The sequence below is a fragment of the Salvelinus alpinus genome, chromosome 30 (genome assembly GCF_045679555.1).
Source record: "Salvelinus alpinus chromosome 30, SLU_Salpinus.1, whole genome shotgun sequence".
Taxonomy (NCBI): domain Eukaryota; kingdom Metazoa; phylum Chordata; class Actinopteri; order Salmoniformes; family Salmonidae; genus Salvelinus; species Salvelinus alpinus.
In genome coordinates, this window is record NC_092115.1 from 19,169,310 (window position 1) to 19,175,470 (window position 6,161).

Sequence of the window (6,161 nt, forward strand, 5' to 3'; positions counted from 1 at the left end):
CGACTTCCGCCGAAGTCGGTCCCTCTCCTTGTTCGGGCGGTGTTCAGCGGTCGACATCATCGACCTTCTAGCCATCACTGATCCATTTTTCATTTTCCATTGGTTTTGTCTTGTCTTCCTTCACACCTGGTTCCAATCCCATCAATTACATGTTGTGTATTTAACCCTCTGTTTCCCCTCATGTCCTTGTCGGTGATTGTTTGAATGTATGTTTGTGTAATTATGTGTTGGTGCGCGACAGGTTTTGTACCCACTTTTTATTATTTTGTAATTTTGGTTTTGGAGTTTTGTGAAGAACTGATTAAACGACTCCATTTATACCAAGTTCGATTCTCCTGCGCCTGACTTCCCTGCCACCAACACGTACCCATTACACATCTAGACATGGAAACATTCTAATCATCTAGACATAGGTGAACATCTAGACATGGAAACATATTCATCTAGACACGGAGACATTATATACATCTAAACATGGAAACATTATATACTTCTAGACATCGAAATATTATATACATCTAGACATAGGTGAACGTCTAGACATGGAAACACTGTATACATCTAGACATGGAAACAGTATATACACCTAGACATAGAAACAGTATATACATCTAGATATGGAAGCATTATATACATATAGACATGGAAATGTTTTATACATCTAGACATAGAAAAGTTATATACATCTAGACATGTAAATATTACATATATCTCGACAAGGAAACATTATATACATCTAGACATAGGTGAACATCTAGACATGGAAACATTATATTCAGCTAGACATAGGTGAACATCTAGACATGAAACATTATATACATCTAGACATGGAAACATTATATACATCTCGGCATGGAAACATTATATACGTCTAGACATGGAAACATATACACTACTGTTCAAAAGTTTGGGGTCACTTAGAAATGACTTTGTTTTTGAAAGAAAATTTGTGGGTTTGATTACAGGCTCAAAATGGCCAGAAACAAAGACCTTTCTTATGAAACTCGTCAGTCTATTCTTGTTCTGGGAAATGAAGGCTATTTCATGTGAGGAATTGCCAAGAAACTGAAGATCCCGTACAACGCTGTGTACTACTCCCTTCACAGAACAGCGCAAACTGGCTCTAACCAGAATAGAAAGAGTAGTGGGAGGCCCCGGTGTACAACTGAGCAAGAAGACAAGTTCATTAGAGTGTCTAGTTTGAGAAACAGATGCCTCATAAGTCCTCAACTGGCAGCTTCATTAAATAGTACCCTCAAAACACCAGTCTCAACGTAAACAGTGAAGAGGCGACTCTGGGATGCAGGCCGTCTAGGCAAAGTTCCTCTGTTCAGTGTCTGTGTTCTTTTGCCCATCTTAATCTTTTCTTTTTATTGGCCAGTCTGAGATATGGCTTTTTGTTTGCAACTCTGCTTAGAAGGCCAGCATCCCGGAGTCGCCTCTTCACTGTTGGCGTTGAGACTGGTGTTTTGCGGGTACTATTTAATTAAGCTGCCAGCTGAGGACTTGTGAGGTGTCTGTTTCTCAAACTAGACACTCTAATATACTTGTCCTCTTGCTCAGTTGTGCACCGGGGCCTCCCACTCCTCCCACTCCTCCCACATGTCTCTATAGCCTACCAGTAGTGTCGGTCAAGATGTAGGCCTAATTGTGTCCATAGGCTTATTGACACTGTGCATATGTCCTGATGGACTCAAAGGCTACTTAAGCTCACTCACGCCAATGTTTGAGGAAGGCCTAGTTGGGATCGTCCTTTTTAAGAGGGCTATAGAGCGTTGTCAGGAAGGCTGCTGTCACGGGTAGTAGTGGTGATGATCCATGTCTGGGTGTTGGACAGGCAGCCTGTTTGCGCGTTCATTGGTCGACATCCTCGACAGTAGAGTAGCAAGCAATGCGTAGGCTAGAGGGACAGCGAAAAGTCAGGTATAAAGTCAACAGGATGACATAGCCTAAATAACTCACACTGTATTAGTAGGTAGGTTCGGACATGACCATGTCTCAACAGCAGAGCTGGAGAGCTTTGTATCCCGTAGCCTCTCATCTTGCATCTCTCGTCCTGGACTCAGAGCAGTGGTCATGTTTCTCCTCCCCGCAGTTGCGCGCCTCTGTTTCGAAACACTGCCTTTTAATGCAGGTACCCAACCAATGAAGAAATGCCAGGTGGAAGTCTGATGACCGTACTTCCTTGTTGAGACCTGCAGAGGGAATAAGCTCTCCAAAACCACTGGTATAGAGACAGACACCATGGAATACTGCATAAACCCGTCCTCAATCATTCATTTCACTAAATGGATAGTGTCATGACTTCCTCCGAAGTTGGTCCCTCTCCTTGTTCGGGCGGTGTTCGGCAGTCGACGTCACCAACCTTCTAGCCATCGCTGATCCATTTTTCATTTTCCATTGGTTTTGTCTTGTCTTCCATCACACCTGGTTCCAATCCCATCAATTACATGTTGTGTATTAAACCCTCTGTTTCCCCTCATGTCCTTGTCGGTGATTGTTTGTTGTATGTTATTGTGCAAGTCTTGTTCTGGTGTGCGATGGGTTTGTACCCGTGGTTTTCTGAGTTTTTTTTGCATTTTTTAAACTGCTCCATTTATACCAAGTTCACTCTCCTGCGCCTGACTTCCCTGCCACCAGCACGCACCCATTACAGATAGGCTATTCTTTTGGCCTATTCAACAGTTGTTTTTCGTATCATAGGCTAATTGTCCAGTCAAAGTAATCTATATTTCTATGAAACATTTCCCTGACATCAAGGCTTGGCTACTGCAAAAATACCAACTTGTGAAAGTAATTTATACGACGCCCCCTACCCGGCTGTATGGTGAGCCACCCTGGACCCCTACATTGTAATGGCATAGTATCCCACATATCTTGATAAATAAACATTGTAAACCATAGCCTAATAGCATTTCCAACTTGGTTGTTGAACTGTGAGGCTCTTTTCCCTGGGACTTTCACTGAAGGTGACTCAGTCCAGGAGACACCGGACGGGTCAGGTCTTAAAAGCTCGGTTTCACATTTGAGAGTTTCAATATGCTCATTGGTCTGTGGACAAAGCTCAGTTTTTACATCATACCTAATTATTGATGTAGTTCATATAGGCTCATCAGAAATGTCCAGATCCTGAAATATGCAAAACAAAGAAACTGTTCTCCATTGGTCATAACCCGCGAAGTTCACCAGACAGCGGCTGCCTGCCCATGATTAAATGCCTCTATAATGCAATATCGAATGACATTCATGCTTTCCTATATAATCAAGTGGATATGTTATCTAAGCTCGTAGGCACTGAAGCTTGTGGTGATCAGTTGCATGTTATTGAGCCTATCCACAAGTATAGAAACTACAGGTTAAAGTGCTTAAGTTTGAAGTGGCGTCCTCACTGACCTAGGCCAATTTGGATTGCGCACACGACCCACTACAGTGAATGTCAATCATCAAATCATTGGAATGACAAACAAACAAATCTATAAATAACTTGAATCTGTTTAATGGATTACATAATATATAAGATCAAAAGTATGTAGAAAGACCCATTTATAATGTTTTGTGTTGTCAAGAAGCCTCGACTGTTAATTAGCCAAAACATACGGTGCACAGGTCAAACCAGAACAGATAATTAAAAACACAACATTTGAATAATCAAATAATTATTCAGTTTCTCATTATTTTATATTTCCTTTAGACAATGAAAATAACAAAACCGTTCATGTGTTTAATTTCAGATTCAAATAAAATAAACGAGGAATGACCCTTTACTTGTTTTTTAAAATCTTGTTATCTAATAGGCCAAAAAGTACACAGACACATAAATGAGAAAAGGAGTTGATATCTGATTTTCGTTCTTAAAATTCTGAAACTTAACACAATACATGAGCTATTTACAGTTTTTACACTTCCTGATTTGAATGGAATAACCAATGAACGGACGATACACGGACCAAGAATGAAGATCTAGTTCATCCACTGAATTTCTGGTTATATAAATGGAAAGGCTGTTCTCTATGTTGACCCAGAGCATTGCACCAATAACAGTGTGAACTTGTGCAACTTGGCTTTATCGCTGTTACTGCACTCTGACACTACTGACTCAGATCATGGGGTCAAAGTTCACATGATACTGTGTTTGTGTGTGTGTCAGAGATAGAGAGTGTGCGTTTGTGGGTGTGTGTGTCCAGCTGTGGTTATACATATGAACAGCCACCTGATTCAAATCAATGGTCATGTCCTTGTCAGAATGTTTCTTAGTTTTAGAGTGTTTCTTTGTCAAACGCACAGAGTGCACTGCAGACACTTTGTTATCCCAAACCCCTGAGAAACAACCCAGGGAGAGGTTGGAGTCCAGTCATAGTGCAGTGCACAGGGTGCAGTTTTGCACAAAAGCCCTTGGCATCTGGCAAATGTCTGATTGGTGGTCTGCCTCTAACCTTTACACTACCTTACTCTAAAGATTCCTGGACCTCTCTAATTTTGTGATAGGCCCTTCACTGTCCAGTTCTCTGCATGAATCAGGAAGTAGGGCATGGGTAAATAAATATCCATTGCCACTAGTCACTTGGATTGGAATATTAAAATGCACCAGTTGTTTGAATGAAACTCGCCTCCATTGTTCTGAGGCTAGAATGGAAAGCAGGACACCCCGTCTCATTTCAGGGCCCATAGGTTGCTGTTCTAGGACCAGGTCCCCCAAGCCCATACTAAAAGGTCAAACTGATACTATATCAGTACTCCTACTATGAGACTCTTTGGGCCTGATTTAGACTTACGAATTCATGCGTTTCCCATGCACTCCTTTCCTACTCACTTCTCAATTGTTGTTATTCAGACTTACCTTATGAAGGCTCATAACGTGATTTGCAGGCGTGGTTCCCTTGCACACTGAAAACCCTCCCACTTGCTGGCCAACAGATTATCTTGTGGAGTTTTCATTCAATAGGGTTTTCTGTACATTTATCTTAAACCATCACTTTAAATATGGTGTACCTTTAATAAAAATGTTGTTGACAGACTAGAATACATAGAGAGAACGAGTTCCAAAAATAGGGATCAATGAAAGATTTTTTTTTAAATTATATGTATATTCATCTCTGTTTCAACACCAACTGGTAGATTAAAAAATACTCAGATTTTATAGATTATTTAGGCACATTTTTGGGTTAGGATGGTATGTAGGAATCATTCAAAAAAACTTATTTGAAGAGCCTTCTGCAGTAAATATATTGATGAATCTAAAATCTAGTTGTTTGATTCATTCTGAAAATTACCACATTCTTTAACCCACGGTAATGTTGAAAGATTAGTGTGCATATATAGAATTATAATAGGGAAAAGAGTGTACCATAGTAACCTATAATGTGCCATGTGTGGGGTACGGCTTGGTAAGCCCTCCGCTTCATAACGATTTAATTAGCCTACATGTCTTTTTTTATTTGATCAACTGTTACTAATGATCCTCAGCAACAACCACATGGCCGTGACGGCGTTTACAGAGAGAACTAAAAGGTAAACAAAACAATGTAATGATAATGTAGGCTATACCAACTGACAGGAGCTAACAGTACACTGGCAGTTGAATATGTGTGGTTATTAGTAAATAATGATAGTCGATACTGATAGTGGGGGTAGCATATAATTAAGACATTCGAGAGTGCCCATCCCTGCAACTTAAAAGGTTGTACAATTCAAATGCTGCATAATGGCACAGCATTTCATCAACTTTTCAGTGGGAAAGTTGATATGCTTCAGTTTGGCTGGATTCACATGTCTCCAGCTATTATAAGGTCAAATATATCTAAAACAAGTGTCATTTATATTTAGAATTCTCTTATTCAAACGTGTTACTAATTTCCCTATATATTATGAATAGCTCTTATCAAGTAGTAAATGACAGTGCATGGAGAATGCTGGTATTTCTCTTTGGGTTGTAGACTACCTTAAAATCACATGACTTGGAGATTCCAAAATTTTGCCATTACAACCCCTTCCAATACACTCCCATACATTCTTACGGTAAAGATTAGGGAAATAATATTACTTCCAGTCATCGGAGGCTACAATAACAGTGATTTATTGTGAAAGGATTAAAACAATATTTGATTTTAACAGGTACGTGTTGGCTGAAAAGGACAAGTAACATTAACAAAGACAGGCTAATC